Raw genomic sequence first — 12307 nt, 5'->3', positions numbered from 1 at the left:
TGATGGATTTTTGTTTTTACTTTTTTCATATCTTATTCATATTTTTCGACTCAAATCAAATAACATTACAAATATTTGTAGCTATGTTCTGTGTGTAATTAATTTATTAATTGATTGGCTAAATGTTTTATTGAAATTCGAAATTCTCGAAATTCAAGTCCTATTTCCTGCTTTCTTAAATCCCACATTAGAGTGTGCTGCTAATAGAAGAAATTATAGTTCTTTTTGTACATACAATTGTACACAAAAATATGTATACAAGTAAACCCAATTTGGCCTCAAAGAATCAAGTCTTTAAGGAATACTGTATTCTTTAGGAATGTGGAACTTTGAAAAGAAATTGGTTTTCTGAGTTTTTTTCAATGACGCGAAGGAGTAATCTTCAAATTAAAAGAATCAGCAGCTCTGTTTATATTCAGAAAAGAAACGAATCTTTATGAAAACTAGTTCTCTCAAAACAGGTCAGCATATCTTTGTTTCAAATAAAAAATTCTCTATACGGAATATGCAACTAAACAATTTAGGAGTTAACAAAAAGCCTAGCCGTCACATTAATTAATTAAATTAAGTTGCAGGTGGATAAAAATAAAGTTCAATTTGTTCATTACTGAATTATTTCCAATTGTTAACTTTTTACGAGCATATGCCTACATAGTATTCTAGTATGTATGTAGGTTACTCCTCCCACTTCAACTTCAATTTTGAAATCAGCAATAGGCAGCAAAACAAATTATCGATAATATTCAATGCAGCTGTGCGGCCATTGTACAGTACCTCAACTACCAAAAATAAGGATGAACAATGAAACAAAATCAACAGAACTATTGTGCGGAAAAGTTTGTGCCAGCCCATATAGAGATGTGGATGTAGGTATGTATAGTACATATGTACGGGCATATTGGGCGGACAAACAAAACTTTTCAGCAAATTTTCAACCACAAAGCTGTCAAGAAAGTTTAAATGACCCAATCTCCAGAAATAAACACATTGAGCGCAAGCGGGACGAACAGAGCATAGGCGTACGGGGAGCGAAAGAGTGCGGTAGAGAAGAAATTTCATCTGCGAGCAGAAAAGGTGGCCAGAAACGTAGAAAACTCATTTTGACACCGTTAAGCATAAAAAACAAGCCCCAAACTGAAGTCTGGCAGTCAAAACCGGTCAGTTCCAGTTAGAAAGTCGGTCAAGCACACACACACACACACATATATACATATAGACACAATACAGTCCAATTGCCAATTGTGATAAATTGTACTTTCAAGCAATTTAAACCTAAAAACTTAGCCCCAACGAACGCATTCCGAATCGGCCCTCATCAAAGTCAAGATAGCAAGGCAAGCAACAAAAGCAGCAGCAACAACAACAACAACTAGAAAACTCAAAATGTTGACTTTGAGAGCAGAGCAGAGCAGAGCAAAGCATTCTTGCCGAGCTGCCATTTTCCCGGGTATGCAAAAGTGTAAAACTACTTTACTAATAATGCCTCAATTGTGCACCATTTGGTTAGTACTGGGGAGGGTAGGGGGATGGGAGGGGAGGGGAGTGGAGTGGAATGGAGGGACTAGTGGTATTTCGGGCCGAACCCTACCGGTTTATTGCATTTGGTTTTGTTTTTGTCGGACACACACACACACACACACACACACACCCACACATGAGCATAACACATTACCCTAGTTAAGCGCAGTAGTCGCATGGCCAGCATTTTTCGTTTGGCGAGAACTCCATTCGCTGTTCGTTCCACTGCTCTTTGGTATCTTGAGTATTAATCCTAATTGAAGGGAAATCCCTTGATGGACACGCAGGAGGTGGCTGCGGTGGTGGTGGTGGTGGTGGTGGCGACGGGTATACTGGCTAGCTAGCCTGTCAGCCAGCCCAAGTATCCTTACGATGAAAAGGAGTAACCCTTTTTTCTTCGTTTTGTTTCGTTTCGTTCCGTTTGGTTTTGCTTTGTTTGTTGTTGTCGATGTCTTGCCTTGTTTTTGTTACGCTTTGCGCTTTTTTAGTTCGTTAGTTTTGCTATTTTATGGCTGTTTTCTTTTTTGGTTGGCTTTCTCTCCGCCTTTTCCTTTTTGGCCGTGCACTCAAAAGTAGACTACGCGCCATGTGAAGCGCTTAAAGTAATATTGTGTGCGTCTCTATGCGTGTGTGTGTGTGTGTGTGTGTGTGTGTGTGTGTGTGTGTGTGTGTGGTGGCCCAAGTGGGACCGAGCTGAGGAGCAGCTCGGATGCTCTTTGGATTGCCAACATGTGGCGCAAGATAAATGCGTGTGCTTCAAAATTAGCTATGATTTGCTGTCCTCCAGCCCCGTTCTCACAATAGCTTCGTCTTCCTTCTCACTTGAGTAATTTTTGCAAAATATACGAAACGATTTTGTAGCCACCTTTGAGGGAAAGGTTTCCCATCACTTGATAAATTAATAACATATATATTGACTTGTGAAATGTTTGCAGTCACACAAATCCCAATAAAACGAAACGTGCCTCCTTTTTAACTGACTGATGGAGTATCGAGCATGGATATTAGAGTGACAATAATTGCAGCAATCAAGTTCACAAAATCGCTTGATTGATCTACTGAGACATATGGAGATGTGTTCCAAATACATTTAAATACAATCAAGCTAAACAGTGCTTAAGAAACAACAAAAGCGATCAGACGCCGAAAAACACAAGAGTAAGCCCGACATTCTTGGTTTCTGCCCCGATCATTCCTATGGCAGCTATATGTGTAGGTGCACCAATTTTATTAAAACCTAAGAATTTCTTAGCACACCCTTATAATCAAAAAAAAAAAAAAAAATAGATCATGCTTAAAGTGATTTTTCCAATCCAATCCAGTTGGACAAGTCTACTTACCAAGTCTGCGTATCTATTATAGTTCAAAAGCTATCGAGGTTCATACAGACGAACAGGTCGACAGAGCGACAAATGGACATGCCACGTCATGTTCATCATAATAATAATACCTATAACGAGTTTCATGCTTCGTATCTATTACACACACTTGGCACTTAGATTTTAGATATTTTTTTCCTTTAACCCTTCTAGTACAATAGTATATGTGCAAAAGTAGCTCCCCTGGGCAGCAATACGATGTGCCCCAAGGAAATATAGCATGTCAAAGCTCATAATTACGCTAGCGGACACAAACCTACATATGAGCATAAATATCTGCACGAGGAGCGCGCAATAGCTCATCACTGCACACATCTGCACAAAGGGTGTGAAAGTCTTCGTCTTCATTGGAGCTGGGAAAGTGAAAGCGAAAGCGACGGCAAGGGGAGCAACAAAAACAAGCAAGGGAGGACAAAAAATGCGCAAATAGACATTTAATGATTCCCCATTGTCATTACATAAAGGTGACTTATAAAAACATTATTTCAGCGACTCAAATACACACACACACAGACACACGCACACGCACAGACACACAGATGCGCAAAGGCAGGTGTGTGGATAAGGTCGCTTCGTAGCATGCTGGTGGCCGTGCACACTAACGAGCACTTTGGGCATAGCCAGCCAGCCAACACGCTTATTACAACCCACACACATACACACACACACATGCACATGCGAACAAGCTATAGCTTCTATACCCGCATAATTATTTGTGGCTTCTTGTACTCCATGTACGTAAGCGAGCATTTGTATAATTTGGAGCATACTTTTAGGCCGACAACATGGTCTTTTCATAAAAGCGAGCGTAGCTGCAAGTCATAAACATTATCATTGAGTGCGCCAAAATCATGTATAGTATATATAGTAAGTATGTGTGCCTGTGCGTGTGTATAAATTGCATTTTATTATGTCACGCATACAAATGTCAGGCAAATGCAAGTCTTAGGCTATTCGGGTCACAGCCATTTAAATGCAACCCCCAACTATTTGCTCCGCAAACAATACAAAGTTGGGCCAACACCGACAACATATTGTACTCGTATTAGTAGTGTTACGTGTGTTCGTAAAAAATTGTTTTCGTAGCGTTAGCGTGATGTGCCTAAGCTAAAAACAAATGCTTGTACCTTTCTCTATTATTAGGCCTGCTTATTAGGGATCCTCTGCGTGAATCAGTAAACTATATACTAAGTATAGAGAAATATCGCGATGTTGAATTCTTGAAAAGCTCACGACACAATTATTTACCCGTATGTAGGCACAGTAAAAGGCTTTGACTGGCTGATTGGTGATCAACAATAGGAAGGATTTGGGAAGCTGAAATATGTTTGAAAATTTCCTTTTACAGCGTAGGAGAAAATCAGTCCTCCAAAAGGAGTAGAATGGGCTCCAAATTTTAACTTCAAGCTTGTTGGTTTCTGTACTCTAGAGAAGACTGAAGAAGTGCCATTTTTAATATAAAATTTTGTAAATATTGAAAATATATATATATACATACATTGTATATATACATAGATGTATGTGCGTCCTATAGTTGATACTATGGACAACTCTTGTATTTCCCATTAATTTTCAACTCGCTTAGGCTTATTTGTATATACATTAATATTTATACAGGAAACAATACAAAATAAACCGAATATTTCTTACTCAGACTTCTATGTGTCTATATGTTCATCACAAACAATTAACAAACAGTTCATTAAAATATAGAATAACCTCACCAAACCAAGTATCTAAACTAAAATATATACAGGGTGCGCCATCTTTTATGTCGGTATGTAAACATTGAATATCTTTGAAAATAAACAACCGATTTTCAAGTATGAGATATTTTTATTTAATTTGGTTCTGTACAATTTCTTGAACTGAGGTTTTCAACACTGGTCTACTCAAGCCAATCGGTTCACTAATGACAAAGTTATTCAATATTTACATACCGACATAAAAGATAGCGCACCCTGTATTTTCAGAAGGAAATCAGGAACATACAAGAAGGAGCATTAAATGTAAGATAAGCGATTGAATAAAGTAAAAATTAATTAGGAAAAATTTAGAATTAACAAGAGAGAACGCTACAGTCGAGCAAGCCCGACAGTGTAATACCCTGTACCCAGGTAAACTTCCGTCACTGAGTTATATGCGCCCATAGCAGCAGCAAAAAGGGGAAGAAGAAGAGTGAACTTGTTGCTGCAGTTTGGGGAGGTTGTACTGTCGAGAATTTGTTTTGCTAATAACTTTTCTTAGAATTGACCGAATTGAATAAAATTTTATACAACAGTAGACAATTATATATATATTATGTGTGCAAAGTTTGGTTTAGGTAGCATTTGAAATGTGGACGCTATTGACGAAATTCTGTAGCGGGGGAAGGGGGGGAAAATTCCAAAAAAAAAAATAAACTCGTCCTTTCTCGGACCTAGGAGAATCTGGATGCCAACTTTGGTTATTCTAGCTTTTATAGTTTCTGAGATCCTCGCGTTCATCCAGACGGACAGACGGACAGACGGACAGACGGACAGACGGACGGACGGACGGACATGTCTAGATCGATTTGTCTCGTCATGCTGATTCAGAATATATATACTTTATGGGGTCGGAGATGCTTCCTTCTGCATGTTACATACTTTGCACAAACCTAATATACCCTTTTTACCCTACGGGTACAGGGTATAAAAAGATTGTGACTGATTTTCAATAACTCCCGTACATCTTGGAATTTCCAACTCATCTTTGGCATTTATATCCGGCTAGCGACCTACTTGTATGTAATACCAGTTCTTAAGCAAAGAGGTTGTTATTAAAACCTATAGTAAAAACAATACAATAACTGAAGATAAAGTTTAAAGATAAATGTTTGGCATACCGGGAATGTAGAGTACCACTTGAAATTCTTGAAAAGTTTGACCTTACATATCGCTTTATTTCAAATGATAGTTTGTAAGTTTTTACTATTAAAGATTTTCCACCGTGCAGCAAGGGCAGGTCTCCGTCTGGGACCATTGAGCATCTCATTAAAATAGGTAAGCATTCAAGTAGCTGGTATGCGGGAAGAGAAAGTAACGAAGGCGTGGCATTCAAGAAAACTTAACAGGCTTAGGTTGCACACACAACTTTGTGGAGCTGTGTGTGTGTGTGGGTGTGTGTTGCTGCTTCCCAGGCAAAGGCTTTGTCCAAAATGCTATCGTTATTTCAAAAAACGCTTCAAACTTTGGCGAACCACAAAGTTTGCAACCGCAGAACGACAGACAGCCTGAGAAAGAAAGCGACAACGACAAAGACAGGCAGCAAGTTAGTTTGCCTCGAAATACACTCGGTGGCAGCTAGAGTCGAAGTCGGAATCAGAATCGGAATCGGCGTCAACAACTCTCCTCCGATTCGCCTCCTGTCCTTCAATTCGTTCATTTATTCGATTTAAGTTCGAGCCTTTCCAACTTAACTTTTACATTCGCTGCGCATTCATTTATTGCTGGCACATCTTGGCTCTACATTTGGGTGCGTTTCGACAACGTTTCGATTTCATTTCATTTTATTTATTTGCTTCTCTAATTTTCGGGGCGTGTTTATGACAAATTTCTTCGCAAACGTTGCGACGCGCCATGCGCTTTGATTGTTGGCCACGTCCTGCGACTGTGTCTGGCCCATCCCCATGTCTGTCAAGAGACGGGGGGAAAGAGACTTTGAGAAATAAGCTAAAGTAATTGTCGGACGGCAAATAATTTGCTCACCAATCACTCAAATGTCACAAGTAAGTGCTAAGCATAGTGATACTTTAATCAAATCTTATATTTTTAATCACAAGTCAGACGAGCTACTATGCTAAGCACTTACACATATATACTAAAGGATAGTAGTATTGTCTACTAATGATATTTCTTAGTATTTGGAATTGTAAAATATACATACGTTCAAGCTGTTTGAGACTGGTTTGTTTCAAAACTGAACTCATATTATTGCTAACTTCGAGCTAAATAGGAACTTAAAGCCGCTGTTCACTCTAGAATTCATGCTGCTTCATAATAAAGCAGAGCATATTATGGCATAACAAAGCGCCTAAGAGTATGCAAGGCGAGCAAACAATGCCGATGTCCGCATATTTTCCACATTATTCAAATTGTTGTTATGCACGCGCGCGCGCGCTCTCTTGCTGGCGTCAGAATAGCGCCAGCAGCAGAAACCACAGCCAGGGGCTGGGGGAAAGGGGAAAGGGGAAAGGGGGAAGGGAGGTGGAAATGGGATAGCAGGCGCGTCTACGGGCGACACTGTGGCAAAAGCTGCTTGCGAAGCCTGAAAGTATGCCACAGCGCCCCATAATGGCAGCCGCAAATGTGTTGCAGGCAACGGTCGCCGTGCAACGCCAATGCGACACAACAGCAAAGAAATCAGGTGTGCGCGTTTGCCACAAAGCGCACACACACGAACACAGAAAGCTGTTGGTATGCAATGGCTTTGCCAGTGTGTGTGTGTGTGTGTGTGTGTGTGCAGAAAATAGTTGCCACACGCCACATTGCACGTTGAATGTTGAACGGCGCACGTGTCGAGTTCATTATCGCTAATAAAATGCAACCCAAAATTGCAACAATAGCAACAACAACAACTAAACACAATGGCACAAATAAGCGTCAACACACACACACACAAACACACACACAGACACACACGCACCTATGCAGCAGCTGCATTATGCGAAGAAGAAAGGGAACCAAACGGATTTTACCGTTTCCTACTGCCACTAAAGCCCTTCTGCGTGGCAATAGTTGCTATTTTTTTTTTTTTTTTAGTTGTTTCTGTTGTTGTTGATGCCGCTGGCGCAGCGCGCACTTACGTCTTTGGTGGCCCTTGCCATCTAACTGGCATAAGGTGTGTCTCAAAGCAATGTCTCGCTCACGCGTGCAGCTCGACAATTTCGATATAATATCATAAATACGAAATAACCTCAACTCAATTTAAAGGCACTGGTAATTTACTGAATTCAATGCATTGCTAATTCTTAATACGAGCTGAAAGTCCTGGCAGCTAGTGCTCCAAATTTAAGTAGGTTAAGAATTAATTATTAACCTTCTCTCCTATAAATAAATAAATAAAATAATTCTTAATAATAATTCTAAATTCAACAAATGAAAATAAACAATACTGTATACTCCTTAATTGTAATACTTGTAACATCACGAAAGTAATGTTTGCACCCGCCTGGATCATCCCGACTTAATTTCTACTCTTTACTTCAAATATCATTTCTATTTCAGTACATTTCCGTAGAGAAGTTACTGAACAGATGTGAACAGCGCCTAATTTTCTTAATTTAAGACGGAACAGGATGAGCCCGATTTCCATGGCTTTTGGGACCTTTTAATAATCTTTTTTATTATTTATTTTTATGTACATATGTATATACAATTTATTAAAGCAGTATTCTGCTACCAATTAATAATCAGATTATATATACACAGCTCTTTTGCTCCGCTCTTATTTAGGAGCTACACCTTTTTGCTCTAAAAAAGGGTTTTGCAGCTCGTCTGGCGCTCAAATTATTTTTCTTTAATCGCCATTTGACAGTTGAGCTGCTTAATTCCAAATGACTGGCATCTTTACATTCTAAGGTTATTGCTGGAGATGTTTTAAAACGGTTGTGCAGAGACATTCGAACTAAATTTCTGTCCTGACGTTCACTAGTCATTCTCGGTTTCTTAATATTTTACCTAAATCTAAATAAAAGATGATTCTTACATACATTATTTGCAATATTTGAAAAGTTTTGATTTTAAAGCTAATAATATCAATTTTTTGGATTTCTGTTAAAACCATCGTTTTCCCTACAAATTGACTTATCTAAGCAATTTTTGCACCTAAATGCCATTAGCGATTCGAAAGAAAAGCGAAAATGCTAACAAAATAACCCTCGGCTTTTTTTTATGAGCACGAGTGTATGTATGTATAGATCATATTGATGCTCCATTTCGTCCCCATTCTAAACCTCAAAGTAGATCCATGAGACAGTTAAAGTTAATACCTTACGTACATTTTACTCATCTCGCACTAACTAACGTAAATAGTGTCGTTCATAAGTAATTAGGAAGGATTGAAGGATATGATCGAAATGTGTTAAAGGACTGCTGCAGATAATGCTAGCTAGTATATCTGTTTTTAAACAACTGCGTGTTCTTTTAAACTGTGTATACAGGCCATCAAGGAACTATTTACCTCTTCTACTCAACAGGTGCTCTAATGATAATACTCTTTATTTTGTACTCTCAATTGAGCTCTCCCTCCCCTCACTGAAATCTTTTATTTTCAACTACCTCCGGAAGACTCTTTGATCCCTAGTGCTGTGAATAGGGGTATTGCTTTCTTTCCCGCCGAGTCAATAATTCTCCACCTTTTAGCTCTTAATTATATTTATCATTTACTTTAGTTTATTATTATTTGAATTTTATTTCAGCCAGGAACTGTTCCATTTTGTTTGATCTTGTAGTATTGTTATTTCTTCATTTCTACTATATTTATTTTTTGTGAGATCTAATAACGTCTCTGACTACTCTGTGCTGCGAATCGGGGCATAGCTGGCTGTTAAATTGCCACATCGAGTCGGATTCGTTATTAGATATTTTTGTAATTTCAATACACTTTTTTATTTTTTAGTTTTACTTAGTTGAAGTTCTCTACTTATTGCATTGTATGGCATTTTTTGTTTCATCGACAGCTTTGTTTATTTATGAAATAAATAAAACAAATTAAATAAAGAAAAATCAAAATATTACAACAGACCTTATAGACAAACGTAACGGGCAGGGGAATAGAAACTGGCAGTGACACTGAGGGGTTGCGGGGTTGGCTCAAGCGGGAGGCAAGTCATAGCTCAGTTATTGGCAATACTTGTGTGGCGACCCTCAGTTGGCTGCATTTGCATTGGCATTTGCCGGTGTAGGGTGCGCGCGTATAGCCCGCCATTAGGCGCTTTCAAATGCCTCTTTATGAGGCATGGCATTATAAATTTAAATGATATGCCGCAACAAAACTTGTCGCATATTATTTATGAATGCCAAGCGAAGAAGAAATAAAACAAAATGGAACAGTTTCTGGCTGCGGGCAGCTTAAAAATGTTAAACAAGCAGGCATTACAAAAAACAAAATATATTTATATACGAGTATATGTATGAGTGAGTGTAGAAAGAAGTGCTGCATACATTTGGGCGCAGCGGTGCCTAGGCAGCGACCACACGCTGTGAACGGACTTTGCAGCAGCTTTGGGGTCTAGGCTCAAGATTTATGACTTTGCGGCAGGCATAGGCATGCCGAGGAGGGGCGAGCCAAGTCGCCAGTAAGGGCAACAGGAAGTGAGCGTCCAGTGCGTCTCTCTGTCTATCAGTCTCTCAGTCTCTTAGTCTCTCTGTCTGTCTGACTGCCTCTCTGTTTTGTTTGCTGCCAGGCAATGTGACAATGCCGCGCACAATTTTATTTTGCTTGCTTTTTGTTAAGCACATATGCGTGCATGTGTAGCATCAACATGCCCGTAGGCGCAGCGGCGCGTGCATAGTTATGTATATGGATAAATTATAGAGGCCAGTGGCTTGCTGAGCTGAGCTCGACTGGGCTCGGCTGGACTGGACTGGGCTGGGAACATGCACATGTGGGGCGACGAAGTGTGAGGCGTGGGCAGTGCAGAAAGTACGGCCGGAAGTTACGAGGTCTGTACGTTCAGCTGGGCCACAAAATCATTATTGAACGCACAAATAGTTCAAATGTAGAATGAAAGTTTTTAAACACGGAAATTCTCTTTAAAAGGAAAGACAACAACTGCGAATTCTTTATAGCATACAGTGGTGTCTAGCACTCTCTTTAATTTATATTCAATTATTTATATTATTTTGTGATTAATTTAGTTTCATTTATTTATATTATTTTGTGATTAATTTAGTTTCATTTATTTATATTTTATTGTGATTAGCATCTTCTAAATTGTTGTTATTATGGGAACCTTGCTTCAACGCCTGTTTATCATTTTACAGATATTTTCTTTTTAATACACAACCGGTCGTATCGGATTGAAAGTATGTTTTGGGTTGCGGTTAGTTGTGTGCTCCATTTATTTACTCTTTGCAAATATTTTAAAATTATTTCTAACACTTCCTGTGTTTGCTCAAAAGAACTTTCCAAGTCTTCTGCTTAAAAAATTACTCTGAAGTCGTGTCCATTCGCTGCCTAGCCAAACAGATTAATGAATTTGAATGAATTCCCCTGAAATTCTTGTCAAATTTAAAGTTTTTCGATATTATAGGAATACAGAAGTTGTTCATTATAATATAAGGCATAATGAGACAGCTGTAGCACTGATTGGACAATGTAAAGGATAATTTAATGAAATAATGCTAAAACTAATTCGACATCGTAAGTCCTTAAGGCAGCTTCCTCCAAGAAAAAGGTTTTGGTTTTAGATTCTAAATGTTCATTACTATGATAGCCAGTTACAGAAAAACGATTTCAATTCGAAGAAAAAGGTGACTTCTGTAATTTGTGATCCTATATTTAGTAAATTAAGAGCATTTCGTGATGGCCTGTTGCCTATTTATGGCTTTGAAGTTAAAAATTAAAAAGAATGTGCATTTAAAACTTTTTAAAGTTTTCATTTAAAGGCGTTTCTTCTCAAAGATTTCATTAAAATAAACAACTATTTCATATGTTTGACTTATCCTCTGGACCTCCCCTGTGACTAGCCAGATACTACAACCTCATCATAAATAAAATAAATTAATTGTCAAGTTTATTTAACCAATTTAATGATTGTCCACGATGGACAGTTTTAAATAAAACACACTCTGCTAATAAAAAAAAAAAATTTTACTCAAATAAAACTAGAGCGTTTATTGAGCATCTCTCTTATTATGATAAAAAGCTGGCTATAGAGTCCATAGTTCTCTTACCTTACGCAGCATATCATCCAGAGAGTCCACATCGAGACCGGCGTAGTTGTTGTTGAATTGACTGGAACAGCTGGAGGAGGTGCTGGTGTAGCGCTTGCGCCGGCCCAGCGCTGGCGAGTTGACGAGCGAACTGGGACCACTGGAGCCATAGCCGAGCTGGGCGGCCATCAGCGGATATAGTGAGTGGTGCGTCGGCGGCATGTGGTGGTGGGGCGGTGGCACCGAGGTGGTGCTCACACACGCTTGGCAGCAGGGTGGCAGACATTGGTTGGGATTCGATTGCTGTTGAAGTTGCCGCACGGCAGCCAGCGGTGAGGGCGGTGCCGTATGATGCAGTTGATGGTGATGATGATGATGGTGTTGCTGCTGTTGTTGCTGTTGCTGTTGCTGCTGCTGATGGTGATGCAGGAAGGCAGCATGCTGTTGCTTGGCAGGCGAGGATGTGCCCGATGAGCTGTTCGATGTGGTGGCTACCAGTGCCGGCATGGCTGT

At 39.3% G+C, this 12307-nt stretch overlaps 1 protein-coding gene across 1 annotated transcript in view; it reads right to left on the bottom strand.

Moving 5' to 3' along the window:
• Window positions 1-11853, bottom strand: part of LOC115626917 (uncharacterized protein CG43867) — a 157302-nt gene extending 145449 nt beyond the window's left edge. The window contains exon 1 of the mRNA XM_030522427.1: window positions 11816-11853. The gene's annotated coding sequence lies outside the window, so the exon portion shown is untranslated. The remainder of the gene's footprint in view (window positions 1-11815) is intronic.
• Window positions 11854-12307: the final 454 nt, after the last annotated feature.

Source organism: Scaptodrosophila lebanonensis, unplaced genomic scaffold (genome assembly GCF_003285725.1).
Source record: "Scaptodrosophila lebanonensis strain 11010-0011.00,11010-0021.00 unplaced genomic scaffold, SlebRS2 tig00000089-arrow-pilon, whole genome shotgun sequence".
Classification (NCBI taxonomy): domain Eukaryota; kingdom Metazoa; phylum Arthropoda; class Insecta; order Diptera; family Drosophilidae; genus Scaptodrosophila; species Scaptodrosophila lebanonensis.
This window is presented reverse-complemented; position numbering and strand designations above follow the sequence as displayed.